The sequence below is a fragment of the Uloborus diversus genome, chromosome 9, assembly GCF_026930045.1.
Source record: "Uloborus diversus isolate 005 chromosome 9, Udiv.v.3.1, whole genome shotgun sequence".
In the NCBI taxonomy this organism is placed as follows: Eukaryota; Metazoa; Arthropoda; class Arachnida; order Araneae; family Uloboridae; genus Uloborus; species Uloborus diversus.
Genome location: NC_072739.1, coordinates 104,468,185 through 104,492,236, shown reverse-complemented (window position 1 = coordinate 104,492,236; position 24,052 = coordinate 104,468,185). Strand labels below are relative to the sequence as shown.

Here is a 24,052-nt window from a genome sequence, read left to right as displayed (position 1 = left end):
ACGACCGCCGACGGTGTGCGTAAGGTGACTCATTGCCAGTTCGACAGTGCCCGGGTCTCTTAATGCAAGTAGCTTAAAAGCCATGTCCACAAGGGATATGTCAGAGTCTTCGGCTGTGAGGGGAATCGCGCAGCACCCCGCAGCTCGGCTGCCATATAAGTAGTCGTTGCAGGCGTTTTCCGGAAGATACAGAGTGGTCTTGACGAGACGTCTGATGAAAGCGTCGACCTTCTTCCAGTCTTCCTTCCTAAATTGTTCTGTACGCATGAAGAATTGGAGGGAGGGCATGAAGAAGGCCTTCAACGCGTCAAGGCGTTGCCATGGGGCAAGTTTGGCGAATAGAATTTTCTCACCTACTTCCAGGACATCGTTCAGCGCGCTGTACGCTGGGAAGATGTTAAATCCCACTGGTTTCCCCCAGAAACTTGGCTGCGTCACCCTCTTGCAGGAACTTGACTTGGCAGCCGTCAATGGTGAACGTGGTGCTCCTCGTGCCAACGGGAGTCTTCCTTGAGACGTGGAGGGTCGCGCAATTGCTGATGTTGACGACGAGGTCAATTTTTGCCACGTCCATTTGAAATTCGTCAAGGCGGGCCTGAAGTTCGTCTACTGAGGATCCCATCAGAACCACGTCGTCTGCGCAAGCAAGGACGTTGTGGGCACTCCCGTCACCTTGTGTCCTACGGAGGGCTGGGTCGAATGCAAGGAGTGCTCCGCTCAGAGGATATCCTTGCTTTACGCCGGCCTGTATCTGGACTGGGTTGGTAAGACCAGATCCCGAGATGAAGCTTGTGGCGGAGTTGGCGTACATATCCTGGAACAATGCCATGGTGGTCTTGCTGGCTCCTGACGATTCCAGAGCAGCGAAGATGGCTGAGTGGGGAACGGAACCGAAGGCATTGTTGACGTCGATCCAGGCAATGCACACCTCCTCTTGAAGCCTCCTGACGCGTTCGATCCTGGTCTGGAGCACAAAGTTATGTGTCTATAAGTCTGGAGCACAAAGTTCAATGATCCCGTCATGGGGGGTGAATCCCTTCTGGGCAGGGGAGAGAACCTGGTGTCTTTCACACCAGTCGGAGAGCCTGCTTGCGATGTACTTGGTCAGGAGCTTGTACGCCGTGCAGCACAGGGCAATAGGGGGTCCAATGGGCGCAGGCGAGACGATCTGGGCCGGGGGCTGAATTTTCGGCTGTTCTCACAGCTCGCAGTACCTCCGTGGCAGCAAAGGGCAGGTTCAAAGGGTCTTCTCGGCCTTGAGGGGGTGGTCCAAAGTAGGAGGGATCGTGTGTCCTCGTCCTCCAGGTCTCCGCAAAGTGCGCTTCAACAACTTCGGCAGGGATGCAACACCTCTCCGTATCCGCTTGAGAGATGAGACGGATGGCTCTCCTCCTATTGCGCTTGTAGAGGCACCGGATCGTCTGCGCGTCCTTAATGTTGGGGGCAGGCGGAGCTCTGTAACTCTCGTCTGGAGAGGTGGGGATCTTGCAGGTTTCCTGAACTTTTCTGGTAATGGCGGAGACCACTTCTTCGAAAGTATGGAAGTCCTCCCTCGTAAAATTGGACTCGAGAAGACGATCCAGCTGAGGGTTGAATTCCGATAGTCCTTCCGGTTCCTCGTCTCGGGTGTTGCTTGGTTGTGACAGACCGGCGTCAATGGCATCAACGGCGTCGTTGACTTGTGAGGCGGCTGGGTCGAAAGGCTGATCCCCTGTGGAGACGACGCTTCCGGCTTGGGAGGCGAGCTGCGAAATCGTGACGTTGGGGTTCAGATGGTGAATGTTAGCGGGATCCTCACTAGTCTGGCCAACTGCTGCACGTCGGAGGCAAGGCTGGGCGAGCACGGGCGGTGTGGTGCTTCAGCTGGCAGGTCTCTGCGGGGCGCTGAATGGGCTCACTGGGTTCCTTTGTCTTGATGACAACTCACTGTGGTCCCGTGCAGTGATGGGGGGCTGAGCTGTCTCTAGGGAGGGGGGTCCCCTGGGTAGCTATACGTTCCTGGACAGGCTCGATGTTGACTCCAACACCCCCGACTGCGTTTGGCCGTTGTCCCGTCGCTCAGTCTGAGTTCTTGGGCGTCGGCTGTTGGTCGTCTGATGTGCAGATGGGATCGTCAGCGGGGTGGTGCGTGCCCTCCTATCATGTCTCCGGTGAAACTGCATGTGATGATCGAGACCCTTTTTTGACACATAGGTACCGTCACATCTGGTGCAGAGGTGGCGGAAAACGATGTCCGAAGGGACGACCAAGTCAGCTTCTCCAAGGCAGGGAGAGTAGAGCGCTTTTTCCCCAGGCGTCGGTTGCAGTGGCTGCACCAGTTGACCGTCTTGCTGACCTTGCGTCGGTGCTCCACGTTGAGGTGTCTAACCAGGGAGCCCTTGGTGGCTGTCCACACACTGGCCTTAAACTGCCTCGCGCAGTTAACCTCGGTGCAAACCATTACTTTAGAGACTGGGAAAACCACATGTAGCTGGTCATCTCGCAGGCAGTTCCTCAAAGGGCACGCTGGATCCGGAGGTCTCGTCTCTTTGTTCGGTGCTTCCCTGATGGCGGGTCTATGCTGGGCTGGTTGGAAGTCCTCCAGGATGGCGCTTGGCGGGGAGTGACCGTCTTCGGGGATAGTAGCAAGAGGATCCGGGTGTCTGACCCTTTCTGGGCGAACTGCTGGGGCTATCGGATCAACCACGATTTGCAGCAGGGCGAGCTCCGCGGAAGTTAGTAGCCTGTTAACTCCTGGTTGAGTCAGTTGATTCTGGGACGTAGGTTGATCAATGCTCTGAGCATTTCCGGCGGTGGGATCCGCTTCTTTATTATGGGGTGCAGGAGGCGGGCCTTTCTTCATATTCTTCTTTTTCCTCCTTCGTTTGCACTTTGGGGACGACTGGGTGTCCTCTCCTGAGACCCCCGAGGATAGGGGGTGTTGGGTGTTGAAGAGGAGTGGCTTCCCTCCGTTGCGCAGATGACTCCCTCGTCCTTCCGTCCCTGGATGGAAGAGGCTGATCTGGGTCATTCTGCCTCCTCGTCCGAGCTTGGGCTCCGGACTGTCACGTCAGGTGACTTTTTTTTTATTAAATAATTTATTTACAGCATGCTAATGCTGTAACATGCATGACGCAAGTTATACCACATGAATCCACAATCTATTACATTCAGCTAATGATGCATAGAAAACAAAACGTAAATCAGGTGTCCTTACAGCGACAGATAAAAGATGAAAAACAGATTGCAAATTCAAAGACAAAGAAAAGGAATACTGTGAAAAAATTCAAGGAATTGCACAATGTACTCAGGTGCAAGCAAATTTTTCAGTTTTGGAGGCCACGTTAGTCCACTTGTTATATCTTGTTTATAAAGTTCATATCGAAGAAAGTCATACTGAGGACAAAAGAATAAAACATGATCAACAGTCTGAAGTTCATTCAGGTCGCAAGAACACAGAGGGGAGGTCGCGTGATTGAATTTAAATAAATATTCTCTTGTTCTGCAGTGTCCAGATAAAATTTGGGTGAGTATAAATGAGGGATTAAGATTTTGGTCGAATCTCTCATGAACAGATGGAAAAAATCTTTTAGTTATTTTCCCATGTTGAGTAATAAGCCAGTCTTTTTGCCACAAGTCGACAATTTTTTCGTGTATCTGTCTTGAAACTAAACTCTTTGGAGCCTTTTTATAACTAATTGGAAGTTCTGATTGAGCCGCTAACTTGGCAAGCTCGTCTGCTATTTCATTTCAACGATTTCCTGTATGACCCTTGATCCACTGAATGTCTATAGTAAAATTTTTCTCATATAAACTTAAAAGAACATGACGAGTTTTTTCAATTATCTCCGAATGGCATTTTTTATTATGGAGGTTAAAAATTAGAATTTGACTGTCAGTATAAATATTAAAATTCCTATATAAAGAATTATCAGAAGAAGAAATCAAATTTAAAGCTGTAGGATAGCAAAAGCCTCAACTTGATTAATAGAACAATTAGAATGTAATTTAAAATGCTTGTTTTTAATTTCGGTATTACAATGGTAGATCACAAAAGCACAACCTGTGCTGTTATTTATTTTGCTACCATCAATAAAAATATTTATGCAATGCTCCCTATTAACAACTTGGTTGAGAGTACTAAATTTAGCAGGGTGAGTCCAGTGATCAGGGATGAGTTTCGGTTCAATTGAATTCTGAGAATTCAGTTTAATGCTATAGTAAATTTCAGTGTTCTCCTGAATCCTCAAAAAAATTGGTATAATGCCCGCGATTACGCAAGAAGCTTCATAACAAATTGTACGAAAGCCCTTGATTATTCTCAAGGCAATTAATCTTTGTGCCATCTTTAACCTTCGTTTGTTGCAGGGGTCTGTCCAGGATTTTTCACAGGGTCCGTTTTTTGTGAAAAAACAAATAATTTTGTGAAAAATGAATTAATTTTGTGAAAAATCAAAAAATTTCGCAAAAAAAAAAAAAAAAAAAATTGTTAAAACGAAATTTTAGAATTTAGAGATGGCACAAACTGCATCAATTAAACTTAAAGTTGAGTGCTTTCCTCTTCTACGTCGAGAAAATCATTCTGGATTTTTTTTCTGATATTTGGCGGGGGGGGGGGGGCATCGCTCTTTCAAGTATCAATATTTATCTACCATTCTGCATTATGTTAAATTATACTAGATATATTTCTGTACAGTACTTAAAATAATTGTAACAAAAATATAAAAATAAAATAAAATTCAGAATAGGGTTCAGCATTCAACTTTTTGACTCAAGACACTCTTAAAAAGCACAGAATTTCGTTTAAAACTTATAAATTCCGTGATTTTAACAAAAATAAAGAGATATTTCAATTGTTTACCTCTTAACAAAGCGTAATAATCATTAAAAATTCGAAATATCGGATTCCCATAGCGGATGCAAAGAGATCGCAATTCTCAAAGTGAAGGCATCAAAAGTATAAAAACGGCTTGTAAAAGAAATATTTTTGATAAAATTATTTTTAAATTGCATTTTAGAGTCCTATGATTAACATATCAATAATATCTGTGGACACAGTTGACCCAAAAAATAAAATAAAATCAACCATCTATTTAGCATTTTAATTTTTGACTCATAACAGAAAATGGAATTTTGCTGTAAAAACTTGAAATGAGAGTTCTAACAGAAATAAAGAGACTTTTCATTCATTTGAATCCTAATAAAGCGAAGTTAGCTTGAAAAAAGAACAAAATATGATTCTCATATTGGATGTTAAAAGATTGCATTTTTCAAAATGTAGACATCTAAAGAAAAAAAAACTGTAATTAAAAGAGTTTATTTAAAGTTAATCATCCTTGTCAGCATCGAAAAATCAAAACCCATATAATTTTCTCCCAAAATAACAATTAAACATCGCACCGCATCGTAAAAACGCAAATATTGACAAGCTGGCAAAATGATGAGAATATTTTCTAATCAAGTCATTATAAAGGTTCAACGCCAGACGCTAAGTGGTGATAATTTTGAAGTTGGTAACACTATCTGAAGCGATCATATTTTTTTCTCACCCTTACTATCCTTTTGCAGTTCTAAGTTCATTTCGCAGATATATATTATTATTGTTTATTAAATCATGAACGGAGAAAAGTGTTTACCAATGCCTTTTAAGAAAAGTTTACAAAAACACCGCTGCTAATTAGCTGTGATAAAACAAACAACCATTATATTTATTTGGCAGTAGCAATTATTTATTGCTTGCAGGAGCATCCCAAGAGTGGCCGATTTTTTTTTTTTTTTTTTTTTCAAAATTAGCCGATTTTGTATAAGCTGATCCCTCTAATTTGACTTAAAAAAAGGTTCCAAAAATTATCGGTTTATACACAGAAATATGCGTTATTTTGCTTTCAGATTTGCTCTTTCAATATACAATTTGACAGATCCGATCTTGTTTATCAGAATTTTGTGAAGGGTCCGTTTTGTTTGATCGGGATTTTGTGAAAGGTCCGTTTTGTTTGATCGGAATTTTGTGAAAGGTCCGTTTTGGTTCATCGGATTTTTGTGAAGGGTCCGTTAACGGACCCAAATATCCTCTGGCCAGACCCCTGTTTGTAATCGAAGGACAAGGCATCGACCCAAACCGGTGATGCGTAGGTCAACAAAGGTATTATTGCTCCTTCGTAAATGATTTTCAGAGCCTTTGAACCAGTACCCCAGGTTACCCTAGCCATTCTTGATAGCGAATTCATAACAACACTAACTTTTTTAAACAAGTCAGTGATATGTGCTTTCCAACGAAGTTTCCTATCGAGGAACACTCCAAGGTAACGCATTTCGCTAACACTTTTTAAGAAGTTGTCGTCCATGTAAATATTTACGTTATTTATTCTTCTTTTCTTAGAGAAAATAATAATATTTAATTTTTCAGAATTAAATGTAACCTTGTTTTTCTTTGACCAGTCCACAACTTTTGACACACATATATTGCCATAAGCCTCCAGTTCTGTTTCTGTCTTGGCACTAATCAACAAGAAAAGGTCATCTGCAAATGTCACAACTTCAGCACACCTCGGAAAGTCCAATCTAAGCAACGAATCATAGAAAATTGTCCAGTAACCCGGACCACTGCAAGAGCCTTGCGGGCAGCCCATAGTGACAATTTTTCTTATACAACTTGTTAAGGTGCGAAGGCAAGCTGAACGATCTGAATAATAACTTTTCGAAAGAAGATACAAATTTTTGGGGCAGTTAAACTCTCTAAATTGATTCAAAATAGCGGGCCACCAAGCAGCATCAAACGCGCCCTTGACGTCCAAAGCAATACCAAGAACCTGTAAATTGTTAGTTAAACTTTCTTTCACAAAATTAGTAACCTTAAAGATGGCATCAGTGGTGCATTTACCGGGAGTAAAACCATACTGATTAGGGCTTAATTTGTCATTTGAGTATAAATAATGCATAATTCATTCTATAAGTAATTTTTCAAGAACCTTTCCACTGACAGAGAGCAAACTTATTGGTCTAAATTTTGAAGGCTCGAGAGATGACTCCTTTCCAGGTTTTGTAAAAAATCGAATACAAGAGTGCTTCCAAACCCGTGGAAAGATTCCTCTTAATAAACATTCATTATAAATTGCAGCAACAAATTTAGGAAATCTCTCCAACACTTCCGAAATGTTTTTGCTAGAGATTCCATCTTCACCGGGTGATTTCTTAGAGTTCATATTACTGATAACAGATTTTATCTCTTCCTTGGAAAAATTTAAGTCGTCTAGAGTGTCCATAGGACTATCAACGAGTTTCCTCAGTCTAGTATGATGTGGTTTATCCAATTTCCTGTCATCTAATGGAACAAAATGGTTTGCTAATGTATTCAGAGTTTCGTCGAAATCCGTAGTATAACCACCACTACTAGTTTGAATAGTTGTTAGAGCTGTTTGATTTTTATGTTTGCCACGAGCAGTCTTATATAAAATAGTCCAGGGTTGTGAACCGACGTCAGTAGAAGTCTTTCCACGATTGGGTCTTTGCCTTCTTGATTTTTTGGCAATAAAGCTTTTTACAATTAAAATATTCGGTCTTTCTAAAATCTCTTAATATCAAGTTATTATAAGTTCTTTGATAAAGTCTTCTTTTGTGTTAACCTGATTCCTTAAATCCGTTAATTCATTATTCCACCACGGAACTATTTTCGTTTTTTTATGTTGTGAGTAATTTTTAATCATTGGCATAGAGCGACTGCAAGCATTCTTGATACAGTTGATGTACTTAGAGACGAAATCATTAAAATCGAGAACCCTTTTGACAGCTTTCTTTAACTCCATGTCAAGATTCTGAGAATCAGTATGATTAAAATTTAAACAAGAGCTGTACAACAGATATTTAAACTCAGATTGAAGTGATTCATGAAAGATGGGCCAATTTGCTTTGTCATAAATAAATTTAAGTGGCCTAAAAATAGAGCAAGAGGAATGTAAATTATTAAAAGCAATAATAAAAGCAATTATTCTATGATTCAGAACAACTTTCTTCCTCCATGATCGTCCAAGAATAAATTCAATGCTCAAAATTCGATGAGGTAACAGTCGAATCAATAAAACTCTGTCCATTCGGTGAACAGAAGGATGGGGTACACAAATTTTCGTTGACAATCCATAGACCCTTAGAAGCCAAAAAAGACTCCAAGATTCTACCCCGAGCGTTAGTCAAGGAATCAAACCAAAGCTGAGAACGAGCATTAGTATCCATTGTTAGCAGCAGATAATTCTTCCTACAGAAATCAGTGACAAGCTCAATGTTTAAAATATCAAAATTTATATCTCTATTAAAATCCATGTAAACACTAGCAGCATAAAAATGATTATCATTAACCACAAACTCCACTAAAATCATATCCTCACCTGAATGCTGGCTAATAAGAACAGCATCAATATTTTTATTTCGAACAATTATTGCAGCTCTCTTTAAACCATTGCCAGATTCAAAAATTCTATAAGATTTAGGAAAACCAGCAACTTTGTTGTTTATACAATAAGGCTCCTGAACAAGAATAATATCCGTTGTACTTTCCCGAATAAAAGCAGTTAAAAAAGAGACAGCCTTACGAGATTTCTGAAGATTAATCTGCAAACACCGGTAACCCAAAAAATAAGGCGTTATGACCCATAATCAGTATTATGCTTCTTTTTCTCCCGCTGAAAAATATAAGAAGGGCACTTTCTATCCAAGGCAGCATGGTTTACATCGAGTCTGTCTCCACCTCTAGCATATTTATTATAGTTAATGCAGTTAGAAGATTTTAACGTATTCCTTTCAGAACAATCTTTCATAGAGTGGGATCCGGAACAGATTGAGCATGTAATTTGAGATCTACACCCGGTAGAATCATGATTGAACTTATTACACTGAAAGCATCTCTTAACGTATATATAACCAGAACAATTACAGTTTGACCATTTAATTTTAACTCCGTTTTCAAGAAAAAATTCTCGAACCCCTGGAGACACTTCAGCAGTCATATAGCGTGTGTTTTTTCCTTTCATCAATCTAATAAATTTGACGTTAAAAATTTCTCCCTGCAGTACATCTCGATTTTGGTTTTTAATAATAGTTTCAGCATTATCAATTTCTATTTCCTCAGGTATATCAAATATAATAATCTGGGGAAGAAACTTTTTATTTTTAGAAATACTCATTTCCCCGCCCAATTGTTCATCGACTATATCACAAAGATTATCAAGATCAGATTTGTCTTTACAGCTTATCAGAATCTTACCTCCGTTAATTACTTTTAATCTTTCCACGCCGATCTGGAGCAAATCAGGATCGATACTTCTTTTAAGCTGATTCTTCAACTCTTCCGGTTTTTGATTTTTCAGAGGCTTAACCACCGCAGTAAACTAACTCAGGTGACTGTAGCCTGGGGGGAGGGGAGAGTCGAACAGCCCTGGTGTCGGCAGGCCACCGTGATCCTGGAGTGTGGTGTGCAGCTCAGCTCCCTGGACCACTGGACTCTCTGGGCTACCAATGGGCAACACGTGGGTGGTAACAGGCGGCATCCTCTCTAGCTGGGGCGCCTGGGTCACGTCAAGGATGAGTCTAGGCAATCCTGGAGTGCTCCTAGGGCTGCTACCATGCGGGGAGGCGTTGTCCGCTGCGGGAGGAGGCGTGGCTGGCGCCAAGACTTCTTGTACAGGTAAGTCTTGCTGGGTGCTGCAATCCGCATCGGGCCTTTGGGCGTCGGTATGGTTAGAAATGTCCCCGCGCAGCCGTCGCTGGAGAAAGGGGACATCCGTCAGTTCTTTGGGAACATGACCTTTGGCTCTTGCCAGCGCAGGGCTTGCAGTAGGCGCTTCTTGGCTTCTTTTCTACAGCTCTTGCGGTCCGTATTCCGTACTATATGAAGATCAATGTGGATGCGTCTCCGTCCGGGGGATGTGGTAGTGAAGGAGCATCCAGGTCTATTGCATCTGAATACGGACAGCGGCGTTGGGGTCCACCGGAGATCAGAGCTGCCACTGCTGGTGGAGGGCGTTGTCCCATAGGAGTTGGAGCACATCACTGCAGGGGGATGAAAATCGGCTGGTGGAGCCTGCGGTCCGGGGTGAACAGCGGCAAGCTGCGCCCGCGTCCAGCGGCATACTGGCGATGACCCTGGCGGGGCAGAGGCGTTCGCTTTTCTTGGTGGCATTGTAGTGACGCTGGGCATGGCTCCTGGGATACAGTCTGCACAGTGCACGTCCGGTGGCGACAGGAATTCCAGCACCCGGGAAAAGCCGCGTCTCAGACCGGCCAACGGCGTGTCATCGTCGCTAGAACACCACCTTCCAGTGGGAGTATCATTTCCCTCGTTTTGGGGCTCTATCTCGTAAAATAGGGGAGGTACGTGGCATTACCAGGAAAAAAGGGGATGGGCATGGAGGAGGGCCCAAGGCGGGTAGCCAAAGGGGGTTCGAACATGGATAACGGTAAAAACAATAACAATAAATACAGTAGATAACACAAAAAGTAGCAAGGAAAGACACCAGGAGAGAACGGTGAACATGTCCACTAGTGCCGAAATACACTCCACTAGAGGGCGCACCAAACACAATCGGCGGAATGAAGAAAATGCGATGGACTGAAAAACTACTACCTGGGAGCAGAAATGAGCAAACCAAGTAAACAACAAAAAAAGTGTAGCAAACCAAAGCGTCGCGCTACATAGGAGAACGGTGAGTACCAGAAGACAATAGGAGAAAACCTGGAACTAACTACAAACTCAAAAAGAAATAAGCAAAGCTGCTCAATGCAAAAAGACGCAACGAACTCAGTACTGAGAACCTCCGCAAAAACTATCCACCAGTGAAGAGGATACCGCCGGTAGAGGGCGCAGAAAACTTAAACAGCGGAACAAGAAACAATCGGAAAAAATCGGAAAATCGGAATCCGCGAAGGAAAAAACTGGTGGATATAGAAATTAAGCGATCGAGGGTGTAAAATGGAGATAATCAAAGCATAGGACACAAAGCGCGAGGCACAGTGAACAGACAATAAGTAATAGCACAGGTGGAATCACACAGCAATAAAAACTTAACTACAAAGCAAATGAGGAGGCAAGAAGAACCCCCTCGATCAGGACACTAATAATATAGTACAAGAAAAAATAAAACAAGTAAGCAGAAAACCACCGCGGGAAGCAGCTGATCGGGGTGAAGCTAACACACAACAGATGCAAGGACAAAAATAGCTTAACAAATAAAGAACAAGAACAAGGAAATAACAAGATAAAAACAACACTAAAAAACAGCAACGGTACTGGGAGCTCGAAACAAATAATTACATTCCCGAAACAACTAGCAATCAGAGCAGGACGGGTGCGTAGAGCAGAAAGAATATAATATACAAAAATATACACAAAATTGACAAGTAATGCGAAAAATATCTACAGAAACAAATCGAAAACAAGGGGATTTAAATGTCCGTTGAGCTAGAGCGGGACGCTCCCAGTAGATGGCGCTGCGGAGCGATGAGTGTCCACAATGCAAGCATCATGAATAAAGGGGGATAACTCAAGGCGGGGAGAGAAAAAGAGGGTACCTCACCCAATCAGGAGGCAGCGTCAGTTGGACCGTCAGGCAGTTGAGGCAATGCAGTTGACTCGGCGGTTACGTAGGCATCCGCTGACGGAATGAAGCAATGAAGGATTCACCGCGTTCTCAGACCTTGGCTACTAATGAGATCAATTAATCAGCGGCTCGCGCGTGAGCATTAAGCTGATAAGAACAGATACTACACTTTGATCTTAGGCAAAAGGCAGAGAAGCGATATCGAGGGCTGTCCCAACTTTTTGGAGTCCTTCTGTAGACAAGAACCTTGTCGAGCAATCGGCATACATACCCTTGACAAGCCTGAGCAGAGAGGGGCCAACCCCACACGATTCAACCGCCTTGAAAATGGCCTGGTGGGAAAGGGATCCAAATGCGTTGGACACATCGAGCCACAGCTGCGACTTTGCCCTTCTTGCGTGGGTGATGCTCTGTTCCAAGACGAAGTTATGGTCGAGGACTCCGTCATGAGGCGTGAACCCTTTCTGGCACGGGGAAAGAACGTTGTTTGCCGAACACCAGGTAGAAAGCCGGGCTGTGACACATTTTGCAAACAGCTTCTAGGCCGTCTGCGAGAGAGCGATGGGCCTCCAGTTCCGTGGGTCTTCGGCTTCGCCTCCTTTGGGAATTAATATCGTGGTCGAGTCCTTCCAGCACGTTGGTATGCGGCCAAGGCAGAGACACGTATTGAAAATTTCAGTGAGGGCAACTGCATTCGGGTCAGCGCTTTTTCAGTGCTGGTACGTTACACGGTCGGGCCCAGGAGCTGAGTTTTCGGCATTCCTAACAGCTTTTTTGACCTCAGCAACAGCGAGAGGGTTCTAACCGGAGGGAAGAAGCTTTCATCGCAATCCCGGGGAGACCAGTTTTCTTCAAAGAAGTAGACTAGGACGTCACCAGGAATGGAGCAGGAATTGCCTTCGCCTTGCGTAATCAATCTCACTGAACGCCGTCGGTTCCTCTTGTATAACTTCTGAAGGGACCTTGCATCATCTACATCAAGTTGCCTTTTCTGGCCACTAGAAGAAGATGACGGGGCTGGCAGCTTCACGATCTCTTTTACATTATAAACGATCAGCTCCATCAGGCCAGAAAACTCTTGAAACGAAGAAGCAGACGGACGCTCACGAAGCGAGGACAGAAGAGGAATGAATTCTCCCAGCGGCGAGGCATCGGTCGGAACGTCATCATCAGGACGTTCAGAGGGGGAAGTGACGCCATCCTGGCTAAAGCTCTCACCGATACTGGACGGGATCTCCATGGCTGCTTCGTGACTACTACTGGAGTTAGTCGGGGGGATCTGAGTACCAACACTTTCAACTGAAGATTGGTTCGAGGAGATGACAAGCAGCTGGCTCACATGAGGCGAAGGGATCCGGTTCTGCTCGAGGTCCACTTGGCTTTGTTGGGGATCTCCGGGGGAGCTTGGAGGAGAAGAGGGCGCCGGGTGCTGAGGTTCTTCACCGTTAGAGACGAGCTCCACTTCAGCATCCGTCGAGGGATGGATGACAGAAGGATCCCTACTGGTTGGCCGAGTAACAGGAGCTGACCCGGAAAGAGAAAGGGCGTCGAGGGACTGTTTCGCTTTCTTTTTCTTATGGGTGTTCAAGCGATTCCTCAGCCCACGTTTGGAGGTCGTAGAGAAGGGGCATTCATTGCACTTGAAAGGGTGGTCAAAGGGAGGGGGGACCATCAGGGGAATCTTTGCCAGACAAGGATGACATGATGACTTGTCCGGAACTCGTTGATTGCAGAAAGAGCACCATGGGACCACGTTTCTAACATCGACGTTATGATCGAATAAAAGGTGCCGAGTCAGCGACTTCCTAGTCGCAGTCCAAGATGAGGCAAAGAAGCGGCTGGAGCATCCGGTCTCGCAGCAGGTCAAAACGTGCACGAAAGGAAGGAAGAAGTTTAGGGAGTCTCCAATACGGCCTGGTGGGGGAGCAGAGCTGGGGGGCACCGTCGCTGTTGATAAGACTTACCAAAACATCCAGATTCTGTGTGGCATCAGGGGACGCCGGGCTTGCAACATGGGGTACCGTAGTAGTAACATCAATGGCGAGCTGGGGATTGCACCGGGCGGGTTGTGGCTGGAAGTCCCAGTCTTGGGAAGCAGGTGGATCCTGGGTAGATACCGGTCGACGAGGCACTTCTTCCGACTGGAGCTGATGATTTAGAGCAATTTCTGCCGATGTCAAGGCATCACTGCAATTCGGTTGGCAAGGAGGGGGTCCATGCTGCCCAGAACTCGCAGCAACAGTAGCGCCATCAGTTACCATGGAAAGTGGGATGAGAGGAACAGACTCTGGACTACCTACCGGGGAAACGACTCCATGGACCTCATCAGCAGGAAGATCTGTATCCGACACATCAGTGCGACTGTTAGCTGCCACGTCAGGAGGGATGCGGTTCTCTGAAGATCCACTGCCATCAAGGTCGATAAACAGGTCCGTTGACTCATTCGAGCTCTGGACAGAATGGGAGCTCATCTGGCTAATATCTTCCGGGCTCATCAGCTCAGGAACAATGCGCTGGTGCATGCTGTGAGAAAGGGGACTCCGTTCCGCAGCATCATCCCTAATATCCCTTCATCACTGAATGGGGAGTGAAACAATGCAAACTCTGGGGCGACTGGCACATCGTTCGTAGCTACGGAGGAGTCGATAGAAGGAACAGGAGGGGGAGTGGCTACATCAGCGCTGCTGGCTCCTTCCACGAGGATTTTCCCGAGCCACGACACATTTATAAACTCCTTCCAGACCTTTCTCTCCGGCAACTCATTCAACGCAACCCTCTTCAGCCTTCGCTTGGCTTCCTTGCGGCAGCTGAAAGACTCCGTGGAGGTGCAAACGTGGAGATCAATGTGAATTTGTTTTTCCGAGGGCGAGAAAGTGGTAAAAGGGCATCTTTTGCACTTGAACTTCTCGGCAGGAAGGGTAGATGGGGCACTTCCACATGATTCTTGAGAAAGCCCACCATCGTTCTTCTCCACGAAATGGCCGGGGGAGAAAGCAACATTAAAGGCCCAACCCTGGGAGAGCTGGACAACAACACCTCGACTGCTCCGCTGAACAGGATGGCCCGAAGAAAACCCGGTTGGATCAGGCCGGGACTGGCCGCAGGAGTGGCCCGCAGCGACCTGCGACCTAGTACGGTGGCACACTGGCGACGCGATCCACAGATGGGAGTTCAGCTGATGAGACGGTGACGTCAAGTACTCAGATGCATCACGAGATGGCGGCACTAACGTTGACTGGGAGAGCCGGGCAACAGGTGTAGACGAGGGGCCGGTACGATAATCCATTAATTGGCGGTGAGGCACCAAACCTTAAGGGGGGAGGGGCGGAGAAGGGAGAGACACATGGAACCAAAACGAGGGCAAGACAAAAAACAGAAAATAGTAAAATCCACGCAAACCAAACACAACAGGAAAACACCGGAAGAAGAAGCCGAAGGTATCCACCAGTGAAGAACCTCTCACCGCTAGAGGGCTCAAAAATTCAGACGGCGGAATTAGGAGGGTCTGCGGCATCCCGCAATAGAAAAAACTGGTGGATACAAAATGTCTTTCGACAAGGGAACAAAGTTAACTAATAGACAGGCATGGAACAAATAAACAGATGAACGGTGAATAACAGTAACTAACAACAAAGATGATCACACTAGCAGGGACAGAAACGCAAAGCAAACAACAAAGATGAAATACAAAGCACAAAATATCAACACAGAACAAGGCAACAACGAATCAGGAGAGAGTAGTCGCGTGAAACAGGAGAAAAATAACTATAATGCTACAGCACAACAAAGAGCACACAAAAAATAATCACCTCAGTAATTAAACAGACAAACAAACGACACTACAGGGAAAGCGATAAAAAAAAATAAATAATGTCCCAAAAAACTAGCAAAGTGGGCGCGGGGGGTGCACAAGAGCACCAAAAACGCACAGCAGGGTAAGAAATAATACTCGAATCGAGAAAATAGACACGGAGTCAAATTAAAAAACAAGTCAAAACAAAGGAAGCACAACGGCCGTTGGGCTAGTTAGGGACGCTCCCAATAGATGGCGCTGCGGAGCGGTGAGCGTCCGCAACGCAATGCATGGCTAAGAGAAGGGGAAAGAACTCAGGGCGGGGCAAATGGAAGGAGGGTACCTCACCTAGTCTAGTACTGCATCTGGAGATCCGGCGGGCACGTTGAGGGAATCCAACTGGCTCGACGGCTGGTTAGGCGCAGAAGAATCCTTGGCTGGAGAAACCCAGGGAACCGCGTTCTCGACCTTGGCTTATGTTCAGATCACGATGACAGCGGCTCGCGCGTGAGCATTAAGCTGATAAGAACAAGGTCTGTAAACAACAGTGTAACATGGATAACAAGAACAATGCGAAAGCAGGCAGCCACTTAAGTAGTATTCGTGGAAGTCCTTATTGTAGAGGAATTCTGATCCTGGCGCGTGCCGGTGATAAATTCGATGTAAATGTCTCTGGAGGCCCGGCTAGTATCGGATACTATGAATTTCCGCATCAGATTCCCATACTTTTGTGAGAAGAGGCAGGCAACGACGCGGCCGTTCTATCCCAGGATCCAACGGCGCCGACGACGATGGCCTCAAATTTGACGTCCTTGTATCTCGTCTTCAGAAGTTCCACGACCGGGGCATATTTCTCCTCTTTTCTTTTCCGGGGGCGTCGAAGGCTTCCGGGACATTCTCAAATGCTACTGTCACGTCCAAGAGGAGGAGACTGGCGTCCTTCCGAAGGGCAATGTCCGGCCGAAGGTTGGACCCCATCAGTGGTCGGTTTTCCGAGAGTACCTCCCATCTCTTGGAGGCGGCCTTCACGAGGCGGTCTACAATCTTGTTGTGCCGGGCGGTCCATTGACGGCTGAACTGGCGGCAGTGGCAGATGACATGGGGAAGGGTCTCTAATGGGTCCCCGCACTTCCTGCACCTCTTGGAGTGGTTGTGGCCGCGCTTGTATGCGTTTAGGGGGACCAAGCCCAGTCTATCTCGGTGGATGAATCACCATTCCGCAAACCGGGTGAAGTTCCCCTCTCGATGGAAATGCGTCGATGCCTTTCCCTGCGAGAAGCATGGGAGGGTCTTTCCTTGATGTGGAAGGGCAGCCACGTCATCGTGGTGTTTGGTCCGGAACAACTCCCGAAGAATCCGGAACACTTTGCTCCTATCGGTGATAGTGGTAGCGCCGTGGACAATCGAGACTTCCTTCTCGTCTGTGAGCTCCCATGTGACCCCAAGTCGATCGGAGGCAGCACGGGCTCTGGACCAAGTGGAGGTGGTGGGGTGTAGGCAATGGAGGGAGGCGGACCGGGACAGGAACAGTACCTGAGCTGCGGCGCGTCCCTCGATGAGCAGGGAGTTTCCAGGGAATCCCGGGGAAGGCAGGCAGTCGAGGTCCGGACGGTGGCAGCCGGGATCGAAGGGGCGATCCATTTCCATTTCCGAGAGTGGCACCGGGCGGTGATTTCAGCGGCGGCGGTCAAGGCAGAGGGCAAGGCGGAGACTTCCTAATGCTAGAACACGGACTGGTATCCATTCTGCATCTTCCGGAACGCTACGATACTTTTGACAGATCAAGTACGTCAATTACTACATTTTGTTCTTAGCCAAAAGGCCGAGAAGCGATATCGAGGGCTGTCCCAATTTTTTGAAAAAGCAGCCCCGCGTTCGCCCCACGGTGGAGGAGGGGGCCGAAAATCCAAAAATCGGGCGAACGACAGGAGTTTCGGCTCGCGCGGAAGAGCGAGACGATTCCGACGGCGACTCCATACTTGATAGAGATAAGCTTTGAAAACCCAGTAATGATCATCCTTTCCGCCTCGAGGAAACAAGAAATTTACTTTTGACGTGTGGCAACAGCGTAAAAACAGAATAAGATTTATCTATTAAGATGAAGGCGACACAAGATTAATTTGGCCATTTTTATTGAAAGAAGTTTAATTAGATATATGTAAATAATGTGTAAATAGTCTAAAATAAATGTGTTTTTGAATTCAAGCTTTTTCTTTGAAGAACGTCATGAACTTTTTTATTACTGCGTAGACAATTTGGCTCACACAGTAGAAAAATGTGTTACGAGACGGAAACATTTAGCGCCCCCGGGTTGGCTTTGTCTATTCAGTTGTACAGATGGAATTATTATGACGTGATCGCCATGGAATGACTGACGAACTTTTGGTTATCCTCTGCAAGATTAAAAGAGGTAAGTTACCATTGCTTACTATACTTTAAGAAACAGAAAATACGATTTGTTTGAATTAATAAAAGATACAGTCGAACCTCGTTAAACCGCCAACCTTAGTGACGGGCCAAAAGTTGGCGAAATTCGAGAGTGGCGGTTTAACGAGGTATCCCCTATCATTCATAAATGCATGGTTTTAAGAAAATATAGTTAAAAATATGTATTTTCCTACCCAATTGATCTTTGAATCATAATAGAAAAAGGATACTAAGACAATAAATAAAACAAACAAATATTTAAAAGATAAACTTACCGGCATGAACCAGTTTAATGTTTAGAAAAATAACTATCTAAAGTGCCTTTTTTTTTTTTGTCGGGTACATAACTCATCCACATTTTTTTCAAGACGGAGTACATTGTTAATCATTTCTCTGTCAGTTTTTTCGTTTTGTTCGAAGTAGAGTAAGTTTTTTGACGTAATCCTGTGCTTCTTTCCCGGTGATTTTTGGTTCTGATTCCTCTTCGTCACAATCCGATTCGCTGTGGTCTGATACTTCAGGAGCTTTAAAAAAAATTAACTATTTCTTCATCTGTCAACACTTCAAATATTGGCTCGTCATGGTCAATGTTTAAAAATTCATCCGCGTTCATTTCAAGGCTAAGCACCTTATTCGCTTCTTGAAATGTTTCCTTAAAAGCTGTGATTGCAGGGTCTTGAAAAATCTGTTGGTCAACATTTGCATCGGCTCTTATCAATTCGGTATGTTTCTAACAGTTTTTATGCTAACTCACTTACACAATCCCAGGCTTTTTTTGCAAAGTAAATTGCAACGTAACATCACATTTACGATTTTCATTTATATCCTCCACGGTTTTCTTTACCAAAAACCGTCTGTAATAGGCCTTAACCGATTTGATAATGCCAGCATCCATTGGTTGCAGAATTCCTGTGGTGTTTGGTGGCAAAAATCGGTCGAGCCAACCGTTACTTTACGAAAAGTTTTCAACGTTCAGTTCTTTGCCAAAAATTTTTGCTTGTTGATTTATAACTTCATCAGTCACAGCACCGTGATTTTCGTTCACTTGGGTTATCCACATGAGTAGAGCATTTTCCAAATTTTCGTGCTTCCCAGTTTTTATCTTCTTGACTGTATGTAATGATTTCTCTAATCCTAACCACTTTTGTTTCTCCTGCAGAATATCTCCAACGGTTCTTCGGCTAATTTTTTTTCCCAGCATATCGGAGAAATGATTGGCAATAGATTGCTGGCTTGCGGCTTGATTTTTTTCCTTAAACTCACAAATTAGAATTTTTTTGTGCACGCTTAAGATAGTTTTAGACATTTTTACTCTTCGAAATGAGAGAACGGGACGTTATAGAACGCTGATACCTAAAACAACATTCGTTTGCAAAACCTGCATAAAATGTCAAAGGTTTAGCCTCACCCCCTCCCTCCCCCAAACCCCAAACCTGATCCAAGGGGTGTAGAATAGCTGAGTAAAGGCGAAATGTCAAAATGAAGAGTAGAAACATGGAAGAGCTGATAAGCTCAGGTTAAGAATTCTTAGAGACGTTGAAAACAATGCTCCTTGGGGAACTGAGCTTCGCAGAGGACGGCTTAGTGGGTAAATGGCCAGAAAGTATAGGTGGAGCTGAATGTTGACAGAGAGCGAAAGAAAGCTGTACAATTACCTTGTGACTAATCTAGGGAAATTTGTTAAGGGCAACACATTGTGGGCAACAAGAAGTGGCAGGTGCAAGTGATGGCATATGCATGATTTCTGTGTACGTAGTCACGCTTTAGTAAATGGTTGATCTCCTACTTTGAACTGCCTGACATTCTTTGAATAGAGGGCATTGTATAGTCTTATCTTCTCTAGTCCTGCTTTCAATATGGCGGTTTAACCCATTAATGCCTAGCGTCCCTTTTTAGGGACGGTCCAAAAATTGTGTCTCAATTTCCCAAAAGTAAACATTTCAACCCAATAATTGTGTTCATTTATTACTTTAGTATTGTTTCAATTCGTTACTAGCAGACGGCAGCACATAATCGTTATAAAGTGTGTTCTGTAACCATTTTGTTATGATCTTCGTGAAGAATTTCATTGTTCACAATGTCAAGAACAAAAAAGTAAGTTTTCAAAATTTTTAACAAGTAAATCAATTTGTATTTGATACATATGTTACTTTGATCAATATTTCAGTTTACCTTTTCTTGCATTTTTGTAGATTTTAAAAATTTTATGGATTTTATAGCAATTTAAGAGCGTCCCTAAAAAGGGACGCTAGGCAGTAAAGGCTGCATTGTTGAATCGTTGCTAGTTTCTTGCTTAGAATTCAAAATTGGCCTCAAAAGAAGTTATTAAATGTTTTTAGACTAAAAAATAGGCAATATGTTTTATTTTTAAAAATTAAAAAGACTAATTAATAATAAAACTACCTTTTTTAAAGATATTTCAGTAACAATTTTTTCTGCAATTTCGAAAAATACTTAGGTAAATTTGAAAAGCTAACTGTTTCAAAAATTAACTTCTTTGAAACCTGAGTTATTTTTTGACATTAATAATCTTCAGTAACTCATTGAGATTTTCTCATTGTTTTGTCTGACTTTGAAGAAGCCGTAGCACTTCTGGAACAGCTCTCTGATGATAAAGAATTCAAGGAGGCTGATATATGCATTTGTCCACCTTCACAAGTTAGTGAAATTACTGACGAATACAGTGAGCCGGATGACTCAGTTGATGTTAATCAATTATCAGGTCAACAGTTGAAATCTTCTGCTACAATGACCATTAGAAAAGTTAATCAGGGTAAGGTAGTATGTGTTGGAGATAGTCAGTCAAGTGACAGTGATGATGTTGAGCAGCATCCTCCAAGCAAACGCAGAAAAATAAAGAAAAAAAAATACAGAAAGAAATTGGGTTAAGAAAGATATATCCATCAAAAATAATAATAAAAAAATGTATGGAATGTGGAAACACCAAGCTTTTTGAACGTTGAATGGACACCAGTGTCAATATTTGAAGAGTTTTTTACAGATGAAATACTGGATGAATTTGTTTTTCAGAGCACCCTCTATGCTCGACAAAAAAAACAATACATACTCTTCTATAACGCGAGAGGAGCTGCGTTTATTCTTGGCAATCCTATTAACAAGTGGATATGCATGCTTGCCCCAGCGGAGACTCTACTGGAGTCCATCAACTGATGTCAACGACATAGCAATTAGTTCTGCAATGAGTAGAAATCGATTTGAGCAAATTATGCAGTATTTACATTTTGCTGACACCAAACTCAACAAAAATGACAAAGTCGGAAAGTTTTAAATCGTCGGCAAAAAAATATTTGTCGTTGAAAAAGCATGTACCCTCTGATGCCTAGCGTCCCTTTTTAGGGACAATTTTTCTGTTATTAATAAAACATTTATTTTTTGCATTAGATTTTTTTAATTATTTTTCCTGTCTATTAAACACTATTTGCAACCCGTGAACAAAAAATCTTTGAAAAAAAAAATGTCAGGCATTAAGGGGTTAAGCAGCTTTTTTAACATGCTTGAGTATATAGTTTCCGTGGAAAATCAATGGCGGTTGGCGGACAGTGAGGTGGCGGTTTAATGAGGGAATTTGTACTACATTCCAATACGGAAAGGTGTTTTTTCAGTCTTTCTTGGCGAACTAAGAGGGTGGCGGTTTTTCGGGGGGTGGTTTAAAGAGGTTCGACTGTAGTGCTTATTTGCTGAAGTTTTGATTTAAGATAACTGCAATACGTAGATAATGGATGCGGTTAATAAAGCAAAGCGCACTGTTTTTAGAATGCAAACAACAAAATTAATCAACAAAATTGATGCCAAATTTATAGAAGGTAACATAAATGAAGAGGATTTAGACCAATTTTTGGCAGAATTAGATTTGAAAGAAAAAGAACTTAATTGTCTCGACACTGAAATTCAAAAAACGATTGATTTGAAAGATTTAGAAGACGAAATTTTAAAATGCGATGAATACAACTCTAACATAGTAATTTGGCGATCAAAAGCAAAACGTGTCAAAACAAAATTTGAAGTCCCTTCCAATTTCATTGCGCCGACTGTGACGTTAAATGGTTGAGAAACAGAACAAAGAATTGTGATTCGAGAAAATGAAACTGCTCACATTAATCTACCGTGACTGATTATCGATAAATTTGATGGTGATCCATCAGATTGGCAAAGATTCTGGGACCAATATGAGTCTGCAATCCATAAGAATACCAATATTTCTAATGTGGACAAATTCAACTATTTACGTTCATATTTGAAAGGGGCAGCTTCGAATGCAATTAAAGGATTTAGCTTGACCAATAATAATTATCAATCAGCTATCGACACCTTAAAAGACCGTTTTGGCAAGAAAACCCTAGTTATTAACTCTCATTTGAATAAGTTACTTAGCCTTAATGCCGTAAAAAGATCAAATGATGTTGTTTCCTTGCGTAAATTATTTGACACTTGTCAAACTGAAATAAGAAATTTGGAATCGCTGGGAGTAACAGAAGATAGCTATGGGACCCTACTTTGTCCGATTCTGATCAGATTACTGCCAAACGATATAGTATATGAGATAACTAAGAAGTACGACATAGATGATGAATGGAAGGTTTCGGAAATGATGAAAATTTTAAAAGCCGAAGTAATAAGTCGGGAAAAGGCCGCAACTTTAATTTCAAGTTCAAGTACGCAGAACACCGAGCACTTCCCCCCTGTACATAGTAAACGTGATTCTCAAGAGCTGCCTCATAAAACTACCAAAAATCGTCCTTCAACTGCTTTCGAATTGTTGAACGAAACAAAAATTAAGGGAGGTAAATGTTTTTTCTGTGAAGATGATAAACATTTATTACGAGATTGTAAAGAATTTAAGATGAAACAAATGAATCAAAAATGAGATTTTCTGATGAAAGTGGGTTGCTGTTTTATCTGTTTTAATAAAGGACATTTAGCCAATAAATGTAGAAGTGTCATAAAATGCCGCATCTGTTCAAGACGTCATTATGAGGTAATGTGTCCCGATATTAAGAGAAGTGGGATTAGGGAAAATTCTGAAGATAATGACAGTGAACTAGAGAAAAATGTTGATGCGTTACTTTCTATGACTTCCAAAGAGGTTCTCTTGCAAACTTCAGTTGTAAAGTTAATTGGTAAAAATGAAGAACGAAATGTCCGTGCGGTTATTGATACAGGTTCACAGTTTTCATACATCTTGAAACCTGCCGTTATAGAAATGGGATTTAAAGCGCAAGGAGAAGAAGAACTTAGTCATTCATTATTTGGTGGGGCAAAAACAAAAATTGAGAAACATCGTTCTTATAAAATTCTTTTGACAGATCTGAAAGACAGTTATATTTGCAGTCTAGATGTTTTAGATCAAAATATTATTTGCAATGACATTCCAAGTATAAGAAAGGGACCTTGGTTAAAGGAGCGGAAAATGAAAGGCATTCATCTAACAGACGTTCAAAGAAACTTTGGATCGGTTGAAGTTCTTTTAGGTGCAGACGTTTCCGGAAAACTTTTCACAGGGAAACGTGAAGAATTAGCTTCCGGTTTAGTTGCTCTACATACTAAACTGGGATGAACTTTGCTAGGGAAAGTTCCACAAAATAATTGTAAAAGAAATTTTACTATGAGTGCTACAATTATGCTGTCCCAAAATGAAGTGTCAGTATCCAAGTTGTGGGATTTAGAAATTGTCGGAATAAGAGATCCAATTCAACAAAATTCTAAAGAAGATGCATATAAGGCAGTTATGAATTATTTCCAAAAAACTGTGAAACAAAACGAAGACGGCAGATACGAAGTAAATTTACCATGGAAGATGGATAATGCCATTCTACACGATAATTATAATCTATCGTTGAAAAGACTTGAATCTACTTGTAGAAATTTAGACAAAAGAGGACTTCGAGATAAATATGATAAAGTTTTTGACGAATGGATTCAAGAAGGGATAATCGAAGAACTATCAAACTTTGAGATAGATATGCCAGCGCATTACCTACCTCATCGCCCGGTTATTAAAGAAAAAGGTACGACCAAGATTAGACCAGTGTTTGATGCGTCCTCAAAAGGTTCCAACCATCCCTCATTAAATGACTGTTTAGAAACAGGAATAAATTTAATCGAAACTATTCCTTCGATTTTAGCAAGGTTTAGAGTAGGAAAAATAGGGGTTGTTGCTGACATTAAAAGGGCCTTTTTGCAGATATCAGTGAAAAAATAGGACAGAGACTTTTTACGCTTTTTATGGTATAATAAGAACAATGAATTG

At 43.0% G+C, this 24,052-nt stretch overlaps 1 pseudogene; it reads right to left on the bottom strand.

The window, feature by feature from the left end:
• Positions 1 to 11,637: 11,637 nt before the first annotated feature.
• On the bottom strand, positions 11,638 to 11,764 carry LOC129230765 (U2 spliceosomal RNA; annotated as a pseudogene).
• Positions 11,765 to 24,052: the final 12,288 nt, after the last annotated feature.